The sequence below is a fragment of the Macaca thibetana genome, chromosome X (assembly GCF_024542745.1).
Source record: "Macaca thibetana thibetana isolate TM-01 chromosome X, ASM2454274v1, whole genome shotgun sequence".
NCBI lineage: Eukaryota > Metazoa > Chordata > Mammalia > Primates > Cercopithecidae > Macaca > Macaca thibetana.
In genome coordinates this window covers 40564514-40588218 of record NC_065598.1, presented here as the reverse complement: position 1 = coordinate 40588218, position 23705 = coordinate 40564514, and the positions used below count along the sequence as shown (strand labels likewise).

Here is a 23705-nt window from a genome sequence, read left to right as displayed (position 1 = left end):
TATTATTTATGAACTATATAGTCCTTCAATGTTTTCAAAACAGCACTCTCATGTTTCCCATTAAGATAGCTATGGCACATGTTTCTAAAAGTTCAGGTGTCATCATTCTTCATTAAATGAGCAAAATTATTTCTTTCCCCTTTTACTTTTCAGAGTGATATTTTAAAAATATTTTTGTCATTTATTAAATATGCAGAGTGTAATACATAGATCATGAAAGAATTATTTATATAATAAAGTACTTTGGCAAGATACATTCAGAGAGGTCTAGCTTTCGTCAATCATATTCAATATTGTGAATACTAATTGTGAATATATATTTAGGTATTGGTAATACCTAGCTGTTTTCCTGAAATGTAACAAGACTCAACAGCAGAGTTCCCTGGGGATAGAGGATGGGGGTATGTAATACCAAGACCACCTGCTATCATCAATCTCATTGTAGGTTTTTTTTTTTTTTTTTAAGACAGAGTTTCACACTGTCGCCAGGGCTGGTGTTCAGTGGCTCAATCTCCGCTAGCTGCAACCTCCACCTCCCGGGTTCAGGTGATTCTCCTGCCTCAGCCTCCCAAGTAGCTGGGATTACAGGTGCACGCCACCATGTCTGGCTAATTTTTTGAATTTTTAGTAGAGACGGGGTTTCACCATGTTGGCCAGGCTGGTCTTGAACTCCTGACCTCATGATCCGCCCGCCTTGGACTCCCAAAGTGTTGGGATTACAGGCATGAGCCACTGCGTCTAGTCTTTTTGTTTTGTTTTGTTTTTTCTTTGTTGTTGTTGTTGTTGTTGTTTTTGAGACAGTCTCACCTTGTCGCCCAGGCTGGAGTGCAGTGGCAGATCTCGGCTCACTACACCCCATACCTCCACCTCATACACCCAAGTGATTGTTCTGCCTCAACCTCCCAAGTAGCTGGGATTACAGTTTCCCACCACCACACCCGGCTCATTTTTGTATTTTCACTAAAGACGAGATTTCGCCATGTTGGCCAGGCTGGTCTGTAACTCCTGACCTCAGGTGATCTGCCCGCTTCGGTCTCCCAAAGGGCTGGGATTATAGGTGTGAGCCATCGCGCCGGCTAATCTCATTGTTATCAATAAACAATTCTATCAAACTGGGTCAAAATGCTCTGAAAATCTTTCCGGCGTGGGCCCCCGCCCCTCCCTGCCCCGTCCTGCCTGTGAGGTTCCTAGCTAAAAGGAAACATTATTAATTTGTATGTTTGATGAGGTTCCTAGCTAAAAGGAAACATTATTAATTTGTGTGTTTCCAGCCTGTGAGATTCCTAGCCAAAAGAGAAAATTATTATTTTAAAAGTTATTTATAACAGAAAAAAAAAATTATTTATTTATGTATTTTTTTGATATGGAGTTTCACTCTTGTTGTCCAGGCTGGAGCGCAATGGCGCGATCTCGGCTCACCGAAACCTCCGCCTCCCGGGTTCAAGCGATTCTCCTGCCTCAGCCTGCCGAGTAGCTGGCATTACACATGCCACCACGGCCGGCTATAACAGTTATATAACAGTTATTATTATAGCCAAGATTTCGTATTTTTTAAGTAGAGACTGGGTTTCTCCATGTTGGTCAGGCTGGTCTTGAGCTCCCGACCTCAGGCGATCCGCCCGCCTCAGCCTCCCAAAGTGTTGGGATTACAGGCGTGAGCCACAGTGCTCGTCCAGGAAACATTATTAATTTGTATGTTTCTTGCCTTGACCAGCAAAACAACTCAGGTCTGTTGGAATTATCACTCACAGCACAGGAACGAAGACATCTACTGTATTTCAATACTTTCCAAAAAGCCAAAACAGTCTGGAGCACATTTTTCGACTACAGCACAAAAATTAGCAAATATGGACAGTAAAACTCTACACAAAATGAGATTTAAAACAGATACTTTCAGCCGGGAGAGGTGGCTCATGCCTGTAATCCCACCACTTTGGGAGGCTGAGACAAGTGGATCACGAGGTCAGGAGTTCAAGACCAGCCTGGCCAAGATGGTGAAACTCCATCTCTACTAAAAACAAAACAAACAAACAAACAAACAAACAAAAATTAGCCGGACATGATGGCGGGCGCCTGTAATCCCAAATACTCAGAAGGGTCGGGTTGAACCCGGTTGAACTGCTTGAACCCAGGAAGTGGAGGTTGCAGTGAGCCGAGATCACGCCACTCTACTCCAGCCTGGGCAACAGAGTGAGACTCCATCTCAAAAAACAAACAAACAAAATAAAGATACCTTTTCTTTTTTTTTTTTGAATCAGGGTCTCACTTTGTCGCCCAATCTAGAATGCAGTGGTGTGGTCATAGCTCACTGTAGCCTCCAATTCCTGGGCTAAAGTGACCCTCCTGCCTCAGCCTCCTGAGTAGCTGGAGACACAGTGAGGATGTGGTGAGGAAAAATAGACCTCTTAATTCACTGCTGGACTGCTGGGCGTGGTGGCTCATGCCTGTAATCCCAATACTTTGGGAGCCTGAGGCAGTGAGATCATGAGGTCATGAGTTCGAGACCAGCCTGACCAACATGGCGAAACCCCATCTCAAAAATACAAAAATTAGCCGGGCGTGGTGGCGCACACCTGTAATCCCAGCTACTCAGGAGGCTGAGACAGGAGAATCACTCGAAACCGGGAGGTGGAGGTTGCAGCGAGCAGAGATCTCACCACTGTACTCCATCCTAGGTGACAGAGCAAAACTCTATCTCAAAAATAAATAAATAAATAAATAAAAATAAAAAAATTTACTACAGGAGAAAACATGAATTTGTAGGGACTTTCAAAGGTACTTCTTGGTAATCTGCATCAAAATTATTTCAAAAATCCATTCCCCACTTTTTTTTTGTTGTTATCAATTATATGTTTACAATTTCATCCCAAATGAATAATGGGCAGAGAAAAATATCTAGGGTGTTTATTGCAGTACAGTGGAGAATAGCAAAAAGTTGGAAACTACCAAGTGTCCAGCAATATGGAGACTGTTTTAGTAAATTAAATCCATATGCAATTATTCAAAATAATTTTGTACAAGTCTATTTTGTTAGTTGCATGTCTAATATCCTTTATGCTCTTCTATACTAACAATCTGGATACCATTCAGGGCAGCAATGTTCACTGCTCCAGACACAAAATCCTGACAATTCTGATACTACTTTCGCAGCCTCCCTTGCACCTGGGGCTGGACATTTTTAGTTATGGCCAATAAAATGTAAAGATAAATCTACTGAGGATTTCTCCGAAAGTTTTTGTTTTCCTAATAAAAGGGATAGATAGTATTGATGCCAGCAATCACCTACTGAGGACCTGTTAACTGAGACTAATTTCTATTTATGAAACAAGGGATGGTTGGGTTTTGTGCTGGTTGAAATCAATAGTGTCGCCGGGCGCAGTGGCTCAAGCCTGTAATCCCAGCACTTTGGGAGGCCGAGACGGGTGGATCACGAGGTCAGGAGATCGAGACCATCCTGGCTAACACAGTGAAACCCCGTCTCTACTAAAAAATACAAAAAACTAGCCGGGCGAGGTGGTGGGCGCCTGTCGTCCCAGCTACTGGGGAGGCTGAGGCAGGAGAATCACTTGAACCCGGGAGGCGGAGCTTGCAGTGAGCTGAGATCCAGCCACTGCACTCCAGCCTGGGCGACAGAGTGAGACTCCGTCTCAAAAAAAAAAAAAAGAAATCAATAGTGTCCCTAACTATGGTGGGTTCTGTGATGCAGGGCTCAGATCCCACTTCAGGACTCCCAGCTATTGGGAGTGCTACAGGCTTCATCTGCCTCTGGGAATTGAATTCAGTTGAAGTCAACTGCCTTGCTCAATGTCACCCCCACCCCTTCCCAGGGGCGGCTCACATCAAACGACATGGGTGTATAAAGACCCAGCTTTCTTTCTTCAATTTGGGACAGCATTGCAGGGCCCTCTAAGCAACAAAGCCGGAGCCCTTGTTGGTACTGCACCACAGTCTAACTTCTCCTCCTGTCTAATCCTCCCTCATTCCCTTCCCCCATATGTGTTGATCCTGAAAGCACTCCCTGATAAACTTCCTGCACACAAATCTCTGTCTCCGAGTCTGTTTCCTGGGAAACCCCACCCACAACACTACTGATACATTTATTCAAATGAAAAGATGTTCAAAATATATAGTTAAATGACAAAACAAGTTATAAAGCAGTATGCATGCTGTCATTCTGGTTTTTTTTAAACTATACAGGTTATAGGTCGGCCTAGAAAAAATATCTGGGGGCCAGGCGTGGTGGCTCATGCCTGTAATCCCAGCACTTTTGGGAGGCTGAGGTGGGTGGATCACTTGAGGTCAGGAGTTTGAGATTAGCCTGGCCAGCATGGCGAAACCCTATCTCTACTAAAAATACAAAAATTGGCCGGGCGCGGTGGCTCAAGCCTGTAATCCCAGCACTTTGGGAGGCCGAGACGGGCGGATCACAAGGTCAGGAGATCGAGACCATCCTGGCTAACACGGCGAAACCCCGTCTCTACTAAAAACACAAAAAATTAGCCGGGCGAGGTGGCGGCGCCTGTGGTCCCAGCTACTCGGGAGGCTGAGGCAGGAGAATGGCGGGAACCCGGGAGGCGGAGCTTGCAGTGAGCTGAGATCTGGCCACTGCACTCCAGCCTGGGCGACAGAGCGAGACTCCGTCTCAAAAAAAATAAAAATAAAAAAAATAAAAATAAAAATAAAAATACAAAAATTAGCTGGCTGTGGTGGCACGCACTTGTAATCGCAGCTACTCAGAAGGCTGAGGTAGGAGAATTGCTTGAACCCGGGAGGCAGATCTGAGATTGCGCCACTGCACTCCAGCCTGGAGCAAGACTCCATCTCAAAAAAAAAGAAAGAAAAAGAAAAGAAAAAATATCTAGGAAACTTTTTAGGAGATTAAGAGAATATTTTTATAATCTTGTGATATTGGGAAGTTTCTTAAATAAGACATAGTAGTGCAAACCATAAAGAAAGGCTTATACATTTGAATAAATTTAAATTAAAAACTTTTGTTAATGAAAAGACAAAAACACAAGCCACAAACTAAAGACAATATTTTTATATTTTCAACATGATACCTGACAAGTGATTGTATCCGGAATATATAAAGAATCAATGAGAAAAAGTCAAATCCAATAGAGAAGAGGGCAAAGATATGAAAAGGCAATTCACGAAAGAAAAATCATACATGGCCAACAAAACATTAAAAGACTCAATCTCACCAACTCTCAGGAAAATGCAAAACATTTTTCACCCATCATGTAGACAAAAATGAAAAAGATTGATAGTATCTGGTGCTGGCAAAAGTGTGGGGAATCCGGTATTGATACACACAATATAAAAAAATAGCTATTTTGTAGGTAATTTGGCCCAGCCTTTTTGAAGAGTAATTTTTAATAGCAAAAAAACTTTAAGCAACCTACATTTCTATTGGGAATAGGGTAGCAAGCAGACGTTAAAGACAAAGAAGCCAAAGTAGATGTGCTGGCATGAAACAAACTCCAAAACAAAATGTCAAGTAAATAAAGCAAGTTACTTAATATGTGAATAGTATAATCCTATTAATTAATTAATTAATTAATTTATTTATTTTTGAGACAGAGTTTCACTCTTGTTGCCCAGTCTGGAGTGCAATGGCACGATCTCGGCTCACCACAACCTCCACCTTCGGGTTCAAGGGATTCTCCTGCCTCAACCTTCTGAGTAGCTGGAACTACAGGCATGCGCCACCATGCCTGGCTAATTTTTGTATTTTCGTTAGAGACAGGGTTTCTCTATGCTGGTCAGGCTGGTCTCGAACTCCCGACCTCAGGTGATCTGCCCATCTCGGCCTCCCAAAGTGCTGGGATTACAGGTGTTGGCCACCGCGCCTGGCCCCCCATTTTGCTTTTAAAAGATCACTGTATATTTCAATATATACATATATGCAAATTTAAAGAAAAGGATTTGGAACAATATCTACCAAACTTAGTTAGTAGTAGTTGCTTCTGGAAAGGTAAAATGGTTGGGGTGAGTAGAAAAAGAGGGACTTTACTTTTTACTACATATTCTTCTGAATTTTTTAACTTTTTCCTTAATATTTCATTGTGAAAAAAATTTTTAATAAAAAATGGAGACAGGGTCTTGCTATGTTGCCCAGGCTGGTCTGGAACTGCTGATTTTAAGCAGTCCTCTCACCTTGGCTTCCCAAAGTACTGTAATTACGGGCATGAGTCACCATGACTGGTCTTATTATGAAAATTTTCATTTAATTTTTTGTTTGTTTGTTGGCTTGTTTTTTTTGAGACAGAGTTCTGCTCTTGTTGCCCAGGCTACAGTGCAGTGGTACCATCTCCGCTCACCACAACCTCCACCTCCCGGATTCAAGCGATTTTCCTGCCTCAGCTTCCGGAGTAGCTGGGATTATAGGCATGCACCACCACGCCCGGTTAATTTTGTAATTTTAGTAGAGACAGTTTTCTCCATGTTGGTCAGGCTGGTCTCGAACTCTCAACCTCAGATAATCTGCCCGCCTCAGCCTCTCAAAGTGCTGGGATTATAGGCGTAAGCCACCACGCCTGGACGAAAATTTTCATTTAATTTTTAAACATAATGGCAACATTGAGTTTTATAGCAAACATTCATAAAATCATCTAGATTTTAGCATTAACATTTTACTACATTTGTTTTCTTACTAATCTATTTATTTATCTATCCTTCTATTCATCCATTAGTCTATCTTATTTTAATGCATTTAAAGTAAATTGTTAACATCAGTATTCATCTCACTAAATACTTCAGCAGGCAAATAGTTAATAAGAGTTGAATATTTGTTTATAGTTTTTCTTCTATGTAAAATTTACCTATAACGAGAGACACATATTTTAAGAGCGTATTCACTGAGTTTTGAAAAATACCATATGATCAAAAGCCCCATGAGGATATAAAACAATTCCATTACCCATGAAAGTTTCCTCATGTTCTTTCCCAAGCATTGTCCAATCCCATCTACCAGAGGCAACCACTGTTCTGGTTTTTTCGTCTATAGATTACTCTGGTCATTCTGGAATTTCATGTAAATGTAATCATACGGTATGTAGTCTTTTATGTAAGGCTTTTTCCACTGAGCATTATGATTTTGAGATTCTTCATGTTATGGTATCTATCAGCAATTAATTCCCTCTGTGTAGTATTCCATTGTATTGAAGGAGTTCAGAACATGTCACCCTAAAATATGTCACCATGCCATATTGACTATTTGGGGTTAAAGGCACTTGAAAAACAGCAGATGCAAGAAGGACACTCTGATCCCCCTTTTCTTTTTAAAAATACGAGATAAAATTATTCTGCGAGCACTGCCTTCTTTATATCAAGAGAATAGAAACATTCTTATCAAGGATGGGCAGTTGAGACTGGAGAAATCTGTACAAACCGATCTTCTTTAACCTTCTCGTATATTTTAGTTACCTTTCCACAATTGCCTCTCTGTTCAACTCAGTATAAAAGCATTTAGGTTTTGCCAATTCTTTTTTTTTTTTTTTTAGGCGGAATTTCGCTCTTGCCGACCAGGCTGGAGTGCAAGGGCACGATCTCGGCTCACTGCAACCTCGGCCTCCCGGTTTCAAGCGAGTCTCCTGCCTCAGCCTCCTGAGTAGGTGGGATTACAGGTGCCTGCCACCATGCCCAGCTGTTTTTTTTTTTTTTTTTTTTTAGTAGAGATGGGGTTTCACCATGTTGGCCAGGCTGGTTTCGAACTCTTGACCTCAAGTGATCCACCTGGCTTGGCCTCCCAAAGTGCTGGGATTACAGGCATGAGCCACCACACCCGGCAAAGTCTTGCCATTTCTTTGGGTCTTCATTTCCTTGTTATGAGGTCACCTGTATTACAGAAAACGTATATTGAATAAATTTGTATGCTTTTCTCTTGCTCATCTGTCTTATGCCAAATTAATTCTCAGGCCCTGCTAGAGATCTGAAGAAGGTAGAAGTAAAATTTTGCCTCCCCTACAGTATGAATATATGAGAGCTTGTTTATCCATTCTCCTATTCATGGACACCTGAGTTTTTCCTGGGCTTAGCTGCTATGAATAAAGCTTCACTGAGCATTCATACTCAAGTCTTTGTGTAGAGAAACCTTTTCTTTACTTTTCTTTTTTCTTTTCATTTCTTTTCTTTTCTTTCCTTTCCTTTTCTTTTCTTTTCCTTTCTCTCTCTCTCTCTCTCTCTCTTTTTCTTTCTTTCTTTCTTTTTTAGACAGTGTCTCACTCTGTCACCCAGGCTGGAGAGGCCGGAGGGCAGTGGTGCGATTTCGGCTCACTGCAACCTCTGCCTCCTGGGTTCAAGTGATTCTCCCGCCTCAGCCTCCTGAGTAGCTGGGATTACAGGCATGCGCCACCACGCCTGGGTAATTTTTGTATTTTTCAGTAGAGACGGGGTTTCACCATATTGGACAGGCCGATCTTGAACTCCTGACCTTGTGATCCACCTGCCTTGGCCTCCCAAACTGCTGGGATTATAGGCATGAGCCACTGCGCCTGGACAGACAAATACTTTTATTTCTTTTGGGTAAATACCTAGGAATGGAATTGCTGGGTCATAGCGTAGTAAATGTTTAGTTTTATAAGAAACTGCCAGATCTTTTTCCAGAGTAGTTATACAATTATACATTTTCACCAAAAGGGTTTGAGAGTTCCTGTTGCTTTACATCCTCACCATTTGGGGTGGTCAAGTCATTTTAATAGGTATGTAGTGGTATCTCACTGTGGTTTTAATATGTATTTCTCTAGTGACTAATGACCTTGGTCACTTTTTCATGTGCTCATTGTTCATTTGTTCATTTTATTTTAGGAAGCATCTACTCAAATTGTTTGCCCATTTTAAGTTAGGCTATTTGTCCTAGTATTACTAATTTTTCAGGTTCTTTATATTTCCTGTATAGCAGTGCTTTGTCAAATATGTATTCTATGAATATTTTCCCCAGTCTGTGGCTTGGTTTTCAATTTTATTTATTTATTTATTTGTTTGTTTATGGAGACAGGGTCTTGCTCTGTTGCCCAGACTGGAGTGCAGTGCTGCCATATTGGCTCACTGCAATCTCCGCCTCCCGGGTTCAAGCGATCCTCCCACCTCAGCCTCCCGAGTAGCTGGAACTACAGGCATAGGCACCATACCCAGGTTAATTTTTGTATTTTTGGTAGAGACAGGGTTTTGTAATGTTGTCCAGGCTAGTCTTGAATTCCTGGCCCCAAGTGATCAGCCCGCCTCGGCCTCCCAAAATGCTGGGATTACAGGCGTGAGCCACCATGCCCAGCCATTATTTATTTATTTTTAAGAGATGTAATCTCCCTATATTGCTCAGGCTGGTCTCAAACTCCTGGACTCAAGCAGTCCTCCTGCCTTGGCCTTGCAAAGTGTTGTAATTACAGATCTGAGCCGCTGCGCCTGGCCTCAATGTTCTTAATGGTGTCTTTTGATGAACAGTTTTAAATTTTGATGAACTCTAATCAATGTTTTCTTTTATGGTTACTGTTTTCTGTGACCTGCTAAGCAAACTTTGCCTATCCCAAATCATGAAGATATTCTTCTGAGGTTTCCTCTGAAAGACATACGGTTTTACCATTTACATTTAGGTGTATGATCCATCTCAGATTAGTTTTTGTATATGGGGTGAGGCACAGGTTGAGATTAATATTTTTCCATATGGCATTATTTGTTGCATCAACTTTCCTTCCTCCACTGGATTGCTTTGGTGCTTTTGTAAAAAATCACATGACTATATATGTGTGTGTCTATGTCTAGCTTTTTATTCTACTTGTTAATTTATGTGCCATACTCTGTTGATGATAATAGTTTTATAATAATCCTTGAAGTCAGGTAATGTAAGTTCTCAAACTTTGTTCTTTTTCGTATTCTTGGTCCTTTACATTTCCATATAAACTTAAGAACTACATTTTCAGCCAGGTGCGGTGGCTCATGCCTGTAATCCCAGCATTTTGGGAGGCTGAAGTGGGCAGATCACTTGAGGTCAGGAGTCTGAGACCAGCCTGGCCAACATGGTGAAACCCCATCTCCATTAACAATACAAAAAAATTAGCTGCGCACGGTGGCGCATACCTGTGATTCCAGCTACTCAGGAGGCTAAGGTGGGGGAATTGCTTGAACTGGGTAGGAGGAGGTTGCAATGAACCGAGATCGCACCATTGCACTCCAGCCTGGGCTACATAGTGAGACTCCTTCTCAAAAAAAAACATGCAGAAAACTCCCAGACTTGGGTTCATCATCTCCTCCCCAAAATCGTGGATTTGTTGTCCTACATAATCTTAACAGCAGGGAGACAGGACAATTTTGACAGAGGCTTAGGTTTTTGATGTTTGTTCTTTTTTGCTTGTTTGTTTTTGAGATTGAGTTTTGCTCTTGTCAACCAGGCTAGAGTGCAATGGCGTGATCTCTGCTCACTGTAACCTCTGCCTCCCAGGTTCAAACGATTCTCCTGCCTCAGCCTCCCGAGTAGCTGGGATTACAGGCGCCCACCATCATGCCCGGCTAATTTTTGTATTTTTAGTAGAGACAGGGTTTCACCATGTTGGCCAGGCTGGTCTTGAACTCCTGACCTCATGTGATCCGCCCGCCTCGGCCTCCCAAAGTGCTGGGATTACAGGCGTGAGTCACCGCACCTGGCCTCAAGTTTGTTCTTTTTAAAACCCAATAATTTGTTTTTTAAGACAGTTCCGCATTCCAACATAGACTCCCTTACAGTAGGAAAGGTCCTCCAAATCCAAACATAGAACAGAGTGGAGTAATACTTTCTTGGCTGTGATAAAATGTGAAAAGGCAGCCTTTGGGACTTTTGCTTCTGAGAAGATGGAGTACATGTACTATTCCTCCTGCTAAGTACAGCTCAAAATCCTAGATTTGTTTGTTGGTTTGTTTTTTTGAGGCAGAATCTCACTCTGTCACCCAAGCTGGGGTGCGGTGGTGTGGTCTTGGCTCACTGTAACCTCTGCCTCACAGATTCAAGGGATTCTCCTGCCTCAGCCTCCCAAGTAGCTGGGATTACAGGCATGCGCCACCACACCTGGCTATGTTTTACATTTTTAGTAGAGAAGGGGTTTCACCATGTTGGCCGGGCTGGTCTTAAATTCCTGGCCTCAAGTGATCTGCCTGTCTTGGCCTCCCAAAGTGCTGGGATTACAGGCTTGAGCCACTGCACCCGCCAACACCCTAGATTTTCTATGTAAAATAAGCATATGAAGACTGAAAGGCAGAGAGAAAAAGGCACAGTCATTAGGGGCCTTGGGACCCAAGGAACAACACGGCTGTGAATTCCCAGCATTTGCTTTTTGTCTGACATCTTCCTGACTGGGTGCTGATGAAGCCAGCAACCCAGAAACATCAATAGCCACAGACAAACACACAAAACATAAAACCTCCAAGAAAAGTCTGCTCTTTCTAGCCAAAGGACCAGGAAGAGGACAGCTTAGTCAGACAGAAAACTTCTAGACAACAATCACTTTGCTGCAAGCAAACACAACAGAAAAAAAAAAATTGTGGCTCCACCCTGTGGGACAAAAGCCAAATGGGGAGCCTAGACTTTCACCCTTACCAGACTGTAAGGACGTGCCCCACACCACCCCTTCCCCACACCCAGTGGGGTCAGAGAAGGCTGAGTAGGAAGGCAGCAGGAACATCCCTGCTGGGGAGTAAGAAGCCTCCTCGTTCCCTGTGTCAGTGGAAACCACATGGCAGCCTCCAAGTCCACCTCCACCAGGCAGTAACAAAGTACTCCTCTCCCTCCTCTCTGGGGTGGTGTCAGAAGAGGCCTAGTGGAGAGTTTGAACTTTCACCACTGCTCCATGGTAATGAGGTCACCCTGATACGATGGCATCAAGGGAGGCAATAATGAAACACCTTCAACCCTCCTCACCAGGGTGGTATCAATGGAAGCCTACTGGGGAGCCTGAACTCCCACCCTTGCCTGCCAATAACAAGGAACACTCCTCCCACACTCACTCCCCCTGAGGGGAGAACCTGGACATTCACCTTCATCTGCCAGTAGTAAGGCACGAGAGGTCTGCTCAAACACGGGATTTAAATAATATTTGGAATCTTACAACATCATGCCCAAAATGTTTTGGTTTCAATTAAAAAAAAAAAAATCAAAAATCACTTGTTATACTGAGAACCAGGAAGATGTCAACTTGAATGAGAAAAGACAATTAACCTAGATGACAGAATTGCTAGAATTATTTGACAAGGTTTTAAAGCAGCCATCCTAAAAATGCTTTAGCGAACAATTACAAACATGCTTGAAACAACAAAAAAAGTAGAAAGTCTCAGCAAAGAAATCAAAGATATAAGGGAGAACCAAATGGAAATTTTTAAACTAAAAATTGGAATAACCGAAATAAAATACTCAAGGCATATACTCAAGAGCAGAATATAGACAGAAGAAAGAATCCGAATTTGAGGATCAAATAGAATTTACTCAATCTGAACAACAGAGAAAAAAATGGACTAAACAAACAAACAAACAAAAAAAAGAACAGGGCTTCAGGGTCATGTGAGACTGCTGTAACAAAATCTATATCTAATACTCAGATCATGGGTGTTCCAGAAGGAGAGGAGAAAAATGTGGAACTGAAAAAATTATGGCTAAAAGCTCTGAAATTTAGCCAAAGCAATAAACCTACAAGTTAAGAAGCTGAGAAAATCCCAAACAGGATAAACCTAAAGAAATCTATGCTAAGGCCCATCACAGGCAAACTTTTGAAAATTAAGACAAAGAAAAAAATCTTGAAAGCAGCCAGACAGAAACAACATGTTACCTATAGGGGAAAAACAACTCGAACGACTGTGGATTTCTTCTTATAAGAAACCGTGAAGGCCAGCAGGAAATGGCAAAACAGTTTTCAAGTGCTGGAAAGAACTTTCAATGCAGAATCGTATAGCCAAAACATTCTTCAGGAACGAAAAGGAAATTGAGATATACTCTGATGACAAAAAACTGAAAGAATTTGTTGCCAGCTGACTTGCCCTAATGAATAGCTAAAGGAAGTTCTCTAAGCAAAATGAAAATGAGAGAAAAAGAAATCTTGGCCCATCGGGAAGGAAGAAAGAATGATAAAGCAAAAGCATGGGTAAATACAATAGACTTTTGTTCTCTTCTTGAGTTTTCTAAATTATATTTGACAGTTGAAACAAAATTATAATCTTGGCTTATGCAGTAGTTCTCAATGTATGTAGAGGAAATATTTAAGACAATTATATTATAAACGGGGGAGGATTGAGAGTTATAAAAAGAGGTAAAGTTTTAACACTTCACTCAAACTGGTAAGATGTTGACAACTGTAGAGTAAGTTACGTATATATAATGCAATTCTTAGGGCAACTATTAAAGAGATACACCCAAAGAACACTAAAGCTAAATCAAAATAGCATTCTAAAAAATGCTACAGGAAGGCAGGAAAAAAATCATTCTGGTGGCAGATGAGAGGCTGATGGGAGTGGCAGAGGGAGTGGAGGCACGGGTGCATTGGGGATGGGTATAGGGTGAGGAACCTGCCAGGCTCTTCCACAAAACTTTGCCTTGGTGGATTCGTTTATACTGGTACTTTTTATGCTGGTACTCAGAGAGCTGTTCTTGAAGCCAGCAGGCTGATCAGCCATCACACCAGAAGGAGCTCCCTGCAAAGGGTTGGGCTTGGCTGATTTCAGCACTGGCAGAATGGTGCCTTTGCGTTCTGATTACAAAAGCCAGAAGCACCACTTTGTGTGTGGCCTATACTGCTGGCAAAATGGAATTAAGATGGCTTTGAAAAGGGCCTCATGAAACCTTGGCAAGGGGGAGAAGCAAGTTCAATACATTTGGAGCTGTGCCCCAGATGCTTAAGCAATATTTGGGTTCAAAATCAGAAAACCTTGGCAAACTTTTTCTACAGGATTATAACAGAGACCTATTTTAACAGGCATCTTCAGTCTTTCAACGATTCAAGAGAAAATGAATACTGATGAAAACTGACTTGCAGAGTAGTTCAATTTCCCTTTCGTTTATTGAGGGCAGGAGTTCTGTATCTTTTCAGGTAGGCAGTGAGCCCCCAGATCTTTTAGTAGACCACCTCCTAGGACCTGCTGGCTCTCTGCTTCTGGCCCCTTCAATCCTGAGTCTCCCAGAGAATACCTCTGAAGACTTTTCATTACAGTTGCTTATAATTTTTACACTTAAAAAAAAAAGAAAAAAGATAACTGGAGGTTATTTTTAAAGATTTTTATTTTTATTTTTATTTTTTGAGACAGTCTTGCTCTGTCACCCAGGCTGGAGTGCAGTAGCACAATCTCGGCTCCCCGCAATCTCCATCTCCCGGGTTCAAGCAATTCTCCTGCCTCAACCTCCCGAGTAGCTGGGATTACAGGCGTGCACCACCATGCCCGGTTAATTTTTGTATTATTAGTAGAGACAGGGTTTCACCATGTTGCCCAGGCGGGTCTCGAACCCCTGACCTCAAGAGATCCACCCTCCTCAGCCTCCCAAAGTGATGGGATTACAGGCATGAGCCACAGCACCCGGCCAGCTGAAGGTTATTCATACATTCCATGCCATTTACTATTCCAAATGCTGTTTTCATCAGTTCAACATGAAAGCGTCTTAATATTCTCAATAATGGCACTGATTATGGATTAAAATTCATATTCAGAAAAAAGAATAAACTAGCCAATCTCCCCTTAAAGACACAATATGTAGATGATTAAATCTAACAGGTTTGTGGAAAATTGATATTTTCGCAGTATAAAGTTTTCCGGTGTAAGTTTCCTTGCATTTCTATTAATAATATCAACAGTATTTTACAGCTTTCTCTGTAGAGTTCTTGCACAATTATGATAGATTTAAGTATTTGCTTCTTTTGTGCTATTGTAAATGATTTCTCTTAAAATTTCATTTCCTAATTTTTTTATGGCATATAAAAATGCAACTGATTTTATATACTAACATTTTATCCTGCACTTTGGTGACCCTCCACATATACAACTTTCCATATACACAATCATGCTTCTAACAAAGCATGAGAGTTATTGCTCCTTTGCAAGACATGATGCATTCTCGTTTATTCTTTCTTACCTCATTGTACTCACTAGGAGCTACATTACAATGGCAATGAAATAGTGAGAGTGGATAACCTCGTCTTGTTTCTATTTCAAAGCTTTCAGTATTTTATCATTGTGTATGTTTGTTGTCGGTGTCATTTTAAGGAAGCCTATGTCTATTTGTAGCTTTCTAAGGATTTTTATCATGAATAGAAGCTGTATCAAATACTTACAATGCATTTTGAGACACGTATAATTTTGTTCCTTTATTCTGTTAATATGGCAAATAGTAACATTTATTTTCGGATTGTTCACTAATGCTGTGTTTCTGAAATAAACATATCCTTTTTTTATAAAAATAAGAGGCACTTTTTGCCAGTTCTACTCAGACTGCGTCATGATGAGTCACAGTGGCAGCTTTCTAGAGCTTTGAATATTTTTTATGTTATGTACTGAAATATTGTGGAAAATGCATTCTCTAAGAGGTAATAACCGGAATTGGGAAAAATCTTTAAAAAGATTTACTGGTTGGTTGCTTGTGTGAGTGTATATGTGTATGTTTGCTTTAAAACCAGATTCATAATTATCCATCCTTTTCTAATTAATGTAGTTATTACCTATTTTGATTATGCGTTGCTACACACACACACACACACACGTAGCAACGCATATGTATATATAGTTTCTGTGATCTGAATGACGTGCCCTCCTTTATTCCTGATGTTAGTAATTTGTGTCTTCTCTCTTTTCTTCCTGATCAGTCTAGCTAGAGGTTTACCAATTTTATATTTTCAAGAACCAGGTTTTGGTATCATTGATCTTTTTATTGTTTGTTAATTTCCTATTATATTGGTTTCTGCTCCTATCTTTTCCTTTCTTTGGGTTTAATATGTTCTTTTTCTAGCTTGTTTTTTTGTTTGTTTGTTTTAATTTTTTCAGAGACAGGGTAGTGGTATGTTGCCCAAGCTGGTCTTGAATTCCTGGTCTCAAAGTGATCCTCCATGCTTCGGCCTCCCAAAGTATTGTGATTATAGGAGTGAGCCACCCTGCCCGGCCCTCTAGCTTATGGTGGAAGCTTAAATAATCAGTTTTAGACATTTCTTCTTCCTTTTTTTTTCCAAGAAACAGGGTCTTGCTCTGCCACCCACGCTGGAATGAAGTGGTGCAATCATAGCTGATTGCAACCTCAAACTCCTTAACTCAATCAATCCTCCCACCTCAGCCTTTCAAATAGCTGGGACTACAGTGCGTAAGCCACCGCACCTGGCCTCTTCTTTCTAATATAAGTATTTAATATTATAAAATTTCCTCTAAGGTCTAAACACTGCTTTAGCTGAAACTCACAAATTTTGATATGTTGTATTTTTATTTATATCCCATTAAAAATACAGTATTAGTTCCTGTGTGATTTCTTCTTTGACCCATGGCTTAGAAGTGTGTTGTTTAGTTTCCAAATTTGGGGGCATTTTCCAGGTATCTTTCTCTTATTTATTTGTAATTTAATTCTGTTGTGGTCGAGGAGCACGTTCTGTTTACTTACAATCCTCGTAAATTTATTATGACTTGTTTTATGGCCCAGCATATGGTCTGTTTGGTGAGTGTTCCATGTGCATCTGAAAAGAATGTGTATTCTGTAGTTGTGCAGGGTATTTTTAAAATTTTATTCTTTTCACTGATACATAATAGCTGTACATATTTAGAGGGTACACGCGATCATGTAATACATTCATATAATCTGTAAGATGAAATCAATATAGTTGGGGTATCATCACCTTAAATATTTGTCTTTTCCAGCATAAAGCTGGAAGCATTCTAATTCTTCTCTTCTAGCTGTTTTGACATATACAATAGATTATTGTAAACTGTAGTCACTCTTCTGATCTATCAAACACTCGGTCTTATTTCTTTCAAACTGTATATTTGAACCCATTAATCAATCTCTCTTAATCTCCCTCTCCCTGCTATCCTTCCCAGCCTCTGGGAACCACCAACCTACTCTCTATCTTCATGAGATCTGCTTTTTTAGCTCCCACTTATTAATGAGAACATGCAATATTTGTCTTTCTATGTCTGGTAATAACATGGATGGAACTGGAAGTCATTTAACATAATGCATTCTCCAAGAGGTAATAACATAATAACATTTAACATAATGACTTCCCATTCCATCCATGTTATTGCAAATGACAGGTCCCATTCTTTTTTTTATGGCTGACTAGTACTCCGTTGTGTATATGTACCACATTTTCTTTATCCATTAATCTGTTGATGGACACTTAGGTTACCTCCAAATGTTAGCTATTGTGAACAGAGCTGCAACAAACATGGGACTGCAGATATTTCTTCAGTATACTAATTTCCTTTCTTGTGGGTATATACCCAGCAGCGGGACTGCTGGATCATATGGTAATTCTATTTTGTTTTTGTTTTTTGAGACAGAGTTTCACTCTTGTAACCTACGCTGGAGTGCTATGGCCCTATCTCGGCTAACTGCAACCTCTGCCTCCTGGCTTCAAGCGATTCTCCTGCCTTAGCCTCTTGAGTAGCTGGGACTACAGGTGCGTGCCACCATGCCTGGCTAATTTTTTTTATTTTTAGTAGAGATGGAGTTTCGCCATGTTGTCCAGGCTGGTCTTGAACTCCTGGTCTCGAGTGATCTGCCTGCCTCGGCCACCCAAAGTGCTGGGATTACAGGCGTGAACCACCGCGCCCAACCCCGTGTGTCTTCTTTTGAGAAATGTCTATTCAGGTCTTTTGGCCATTTTTAAATTGGATTATTAGGATTTTTTTTTTTGCTATTGAGTTGTTTGGGTTCCTTATATCTTCTGGTTATTAATCCCTTGTCAGATGTGTAGTTTGCAGATATTTTCTCCCATTCTGTGGGTTGTCTCTTCACTTTGTTGATTGTGTCCTTTGCTGTACAGAAGCTTTATAGCTTGATGTGATCCCATTTGTCTGTTTTTTCTTTTGTTGCCTGTACTTTTAAGGTCTTACCCAAAAAATCTTTGCTCAGACCAATATCTTGGAGCATTTATCTAATGCTTTCATCTAGTAGTTTCACAGTTTCAGTCTTTGATCTATTTTGATTTGATTTTTGTATATGGTGAAAGATAGGGGTCTAATTTCATTTTTCTGCATATGGTTATCCAGTTTCCCCAGCACCATTTATTAAAGGGCCTGTCTTTTCCCCATTGCATGTTCTTGGCGCCTTTGTCGAAAATGAGTTGGTTGGACCGGGCATGGTGGCTCATGCCTGTAATCCCAGCACTGTGGGAGGCTGAAGCAGGAGGATCCCTTGAGGCCAGGAGTTTGAGACCATGCTGGGAAAAGCAAGACCTCATATCTCTATTAAAAACAAAATTTTAAAAATTAATTTTTAAAAAAGTTCTAAAAAATGAATTGGCTGTCAATGTGTGGATTTTTATGTGGGTTCTCCATTCTGTTCCACTGGTCTGTGTGTCTGTTTTTATGCCAGTACCGTGCTGATTTGGTTACTATGGCTTTGTAGTTTTTTTTTTTTTTTTTTTTTTGAGACAGAGTCTCATTCTGTCATCCAGGCTGGAGCGCAGTGACGTGATCATGGCTCATTGCAGCCTTGAACTCTTGGGCTCAAACGATACTCTTATGTTACCTCCTAAAATGTTAGGTGTGAGCCACCGCACCTGCCCATCTATGCCTCTTTGTTTGGTTTAAGGTGGTTTCTCTAGGGTTTACAAACTGCTCTTTTAACTTATCGTAGTTTATTTTCAAATAATATACCACTTTACATATTGCGTACTTCCTACAACAGTGTACTTCCCTTTTTCCCTTACAGGCCTTTGTGTTAATTTGCCATACATTTTATTTCTACCTATCTTAAAAACTCCACAGTACATTGCTATTACTTTTGCTATAAACAATTATTTCGTAAAAGAATTAGAAAATTAGAAAAACGACTTCTGCATTTAACAACGTATTTACCATTTCAGCACTCTTTAACCCTTTGTGTATATCCAAGTTCCTTTCTGGTATCATATTTCTCTGCTGGAAAAATTTCTTTTAACATTTCTTGTAGTGCAGATGGGCTGGTGCCAAATCCTCCCAATTTCTGTTTGTCTGAAACTTTTTCTTTTTTTTTCGAGACAGAGTCTTGCTCTGTCACCCAGGCTGGAGTGCAGTGGCATGATTGCAGCTCACTGCAACCTCCGCCTCCCAGGTTCAAGTGATGCTCCTGCCTCAGCCTTCCGAATAGCTGGGATTACAGGTTCCTGTCACCACGCCCAGCTAATTTTTGTATTTTTAGTAGAGACGGGGTTTCACCATATTGGCCAAGCTGGTCTTGAACTCCTGACCTCGTGATCTGCCCACCTCGGCCTCCCAAAGTGCTGGGATTACAGGCGTGAGCCACCATGCCTGGCTCTGTCTGAAAGTATTTTTTAACCTTCATTTCTGAAGGATATTTTTTCTGAGTAGAGAATTCTAAATAAACCCTTTTTTCCCCCTTTCAGTTCTATAAAGAACTGTTTTTTATGCCTTTCATAGTTTTTGAAGAGAAGTCTACAGATTCTTACCTCTGTACAACTGTACACAATGTACCTTTCTTCTCCGTGTGCTTTTAAGATTTTCTTGGTGGGGTGCAGTGGCTCACACCTATAATCCCAGCACTTTGGGAGGCTGAGGTGGGTGGATCACCTGAGGTCAGGAGTTCGAGACCAGCCTGGCCAACATGGTGAAACCCCTGTCGCTACTAAAAATACAAAAATTAGCCGAGTATGGTGGCGGATGCCTGTAATCTCAGCTACTCAGGAGGCTGAGGCAGGAGAATTGCTTGAATCCGGGAGGAGGAGGTTGCAGTGAGCTGAGATCATGCCATTGCACTCCAGCCCAGGCCGACAACAGTGAGACTCCCTCTCAAAAAAAAAAAAAAAAGATTTTTCTCTTAGGCCGGGCATGGTAGCTCACACCTGTAATCCCAGCACTGTGGGAAGCCAAGGTGGGCAGATCACTTGAGGCCAGGAGTTTGAGACCAGCCTGGCCAACATGACAAAACCCCGTCTCTACTGAAAATAGAAAAATTATCCAGGCATAGTGTCACGTGCCTGCAATCCCAGCTACTGGGGAGGCTGAGACACGAGAATCACTTGAACCCAGGAGGCAGAGGTTGAAGTGAGCTGAGATCGAGCCACTGCACTCCAGCCTGGGCAACAGAGCGAGCCCCTGTCTCCAAAAAAAAAAAAAAAAGAAAAGAAAAAAAATCTCTTTATTGCTGGTTTTTAGTAATTTGACTTTGTTGTGCCTTGAGGCAGTTTTGTTTTGTTGGGGTTCATTGTGCTATTTGGATCTGTGGCTTTACAGGATTTTAAAAAGCAAATTTGGAAATTTTCTGGCCATTCTTTCTTCAAGTATTTTTGAAGTATTCCTTTCTCCTCTCTTGAGATTCCAATTACACATATATCAAATCACTTGGTTTATTGTATAGTTCTATAGGTCGCTGAGGTTCTATGTATTGTTTCTTTCTTATTTTATTTATTTATTTTTTTGAGACGGAGTCTCGCTCTGTTGCCAGGCTACAGTGCAGTGGCACAATCTCAGCTCACTGCAATCTCCACCTCCCAGGTTCAAGTGATTCCCCTGCCTCAGCCTCTCGAGTAGCTGGGACTACAGGTGTGCACCACCATGCCCGGCTAATTTTTTGTATTTTAGTAGAGACAGGGTTTCACCATGTTGGCCAGGATGGTGTCGATCTCCTGACCTCGTGATCCACCCACCTCGGCCTCCCAAAGTGCGGGGATTACAGACGTGAGCCACCGCACCTGGCCTATGTATCATTTCTTAGCCATTTTTCTCTTTGTGCTTCATTTTGGATAGTTTCTGTCTTCAAATCTCTGGTCTTTTCTTCTGTGGTGTCTAATCTGTTGTTAATCCAATTTGGTGAAACTGTAAATTCAGGTACTTGGTTTATTTTTCATATCTAGAATTTCCTTTTTTCTTTTCTTTTTTTTTTTTTTTTTGAGACAGAGTCTCACTCTGTCACCCAGGCTGGAGTACAGTGGAATGATCTTGGCTCCCTACAACCTCTGCCTCCCGGGTTCAAGCTATTTTCATGCCTTGGCCTCCCCAGTAGCTGAGATTACAGGTGTGTGCTACCAAGCCCAGCTAATTTTTGTATTTTCCTAGAGACCAGGTTTCCATGTTGGCCAGGCTGGTCTCAAACTCCTGACCTTAAGTGATCTGCCTGCCTCGGCCTCTCAAAGTCTTGGGGTTACAGGTGTGAGCCCCCACGCCCGGCCTGGTTCTTTTTTTGTATTATTCATTTATATTTTCATTCAATTCATATTTCCTTTTACTGTACTTCTTAATTTTACTTTACTATATTGAGAATATTTATTTATTTATTTATTTATTTGAGATGGAGTCTTACTCTGCCACCCAGGCTGGAGTGCAGTGGCATGATCTCGGCTCACTGCAATCTCCGCCTTCTGGGTTCAAGCGATCCTCCTGCCTCAGCCTCTCAAACAGCTGGGATTACAGGCGAGAGCCACCATATCCAGCTAATTTTTGTATTTTCAGTAGAGATGAGAGTTCACCATGTTCGCCAGGCTGGTCTCAAACTCCTGACCTCAAGTGATCCACCCACCTCGTCCTCTGAAAGTGCTGGGATTACAGGCGTGAGCCACCGAGCCCATCCAAGAATATGTATAATAGCTGTTTTATTATCCTTGTCTTATTAACCCCATCATTTTGTGATTCCTGTGTCTATTTCTATTGACTACTTTTTCTCTTAGTTTTGGGCCATATTGTGGTTTTTTGCTTGTTTGTTTGTTTCTTGAGACAGAGTCTTGCTCTGTCACCCAGGCTGGAGTGCAGTGTCACAATGTCGGCTCACTGCGACCTCTGCCTCCCAGGTTCAAGTGATTCTCCTGCCTCAGCCACCTGAGTAGCTGGGATTACAGGCATGCGCCACCACACCTGGCTAATTTTTGTATTTTTAGTAGAGATGGCATTTCACTATGTTGACCAGGCTGGTCTTGAACTCCTGACTTCAGGTGGTCCACCTGCCTTGGCCTCCCAAAGAGCTGGGATTACAGGTGTGAGCCACCGTGCCTGGCCTTGTTTCTTTATATATTAGGTAATTTCTTTTTTTTCTTTTTTAGAGACAGGGTCTCGCTCTGTTGCCAGGTTGAAGAGCGGTGTTATGATCGCGGCTCACTGCAGCCTTGTCCTCCTGGGCTCAAGCGATTCTCCCACCTCAGCCTCCTGAGTAGCTGGGACCACAGGCATGTGACATCATGCCTGGTTCAATTTTAAATTTTTTTGTAGAGATGGAGTCTCCCTATGTTGCCCAGGATAGTCTTGAACTCCTAAACACATACTAGGTAATTTCTCTTTGGATGCCAGGCATATGAATTTTACATTGCTAAGTCCTAGAATTCGTCATTCTTCTTTAAATACTGTTGGACTTTGCTCTGGCAGACAGTTTATGTTACTTGCAGATCAGCTTGATCTCTTCAAGACTTGCTTTTGAAAATGTTTAGGGTAGGTTCAGAGTAACCTTTCTTTTAGGGCTTGGTTAGCCACACCCCTGAGGTGTGAAGCCTCTGGGGTCTCTACTGAGTTCCCCATTTATTCAACAAAGTTCCTTTACTCAGCTTGGTAGAAACTTGAAGATCCCTGGTCCTGTGTGAACTCTGGTAATTGTTTGAATACAACTTCCTGGTAGTTATTTCTGTAGAAATTGTTCTTTGCGGCCAGGCGCAATGGCTCACACCTATAATCCCAGCACTTTGGGAGGCCAAGGTGGGCAGATCGCCTGAGGTCACGAGTTTGAGACCAGCCTGGCCAACATGGTGAAACCCTGTCTCTACTAAAAATACAAAAAATTGGACAGGTGCAATGGCTCACGCCTATAATTCCAGTATTTTGGGAGGCCAAGGCAGGCGAATCACCTGAGGTCGGGAGTTCGAGACCAGTCTGACCAACGTGGAGAAAACCCATCTCTACTAAAAATACAAAATTAGCAGGGCGTGGTGGTGCATGCCTATGGTCCCAGCTACTCAGGAGGCTGAGGCAGGAGAATCGCTTGAACCTGAGAGGCAGAGGTTGCAGTGAGTCGAGATTGTGCCATTGCACTCCAGCCTGGGCAATAAGAGCGAAACTCTGTCTCAAAAAAAAAAAAAAAAAAAAAAAAAAAAAAATCAGCCAGGCATGGTGGTGGGCACCTGTGACCTCAGCTACTCGGGAGGCTGAGGCAAGAGAATCACTTGAACCCGGGAGGCAGAGACTGTAGTGAGCAGAGATCGTGCCACTGCATTCTAGCCTGGGCGACAGAGCAAGACTCCATCTCAAAAAAAAATTTTTAAAAAAGGGAAATCATTCTTTGCCCAGCTACGTTGAATTTATTCCGTATATGTGGGACTTAATGCAGATTCCTGAACGCCTAGAATTCTGCCTACTGTATTGGCCCACAAGTTTTATTTTGCAGCTTGGTGACCTTGGTGTAATTTCATGAGGGTAAAATTCTGTAAATGTTCTAAATTACCTAATCAATGACCTATCCAGTAATAAATGGATTTGTTTGTTTTGTAGTTTCATTTAGGTCTAACGTTTGAAGCATTTCTAGACCAAATTATATAGTATAATGAAAATATGAACACAAACTTAATCAATATCACATTAGATTATTTTGT

The 23705-nt window shown here is 41.6% G+C and overlaps 1 protein-coding gene across 1 annotated transcript in view; it reads right to left on the bottom strand.

The window, feature by feature from the left end:
- DDX3X (DEAD-box helicase 3 X-linked) overlaps window positions 1–23705 on the bottom strand; it is a 451205-nt gene that overhangs the window by 338561 nt on the left and 88939 nt on the right. The gene's annotated exons all lie outside the window — the stretch shown is intronic.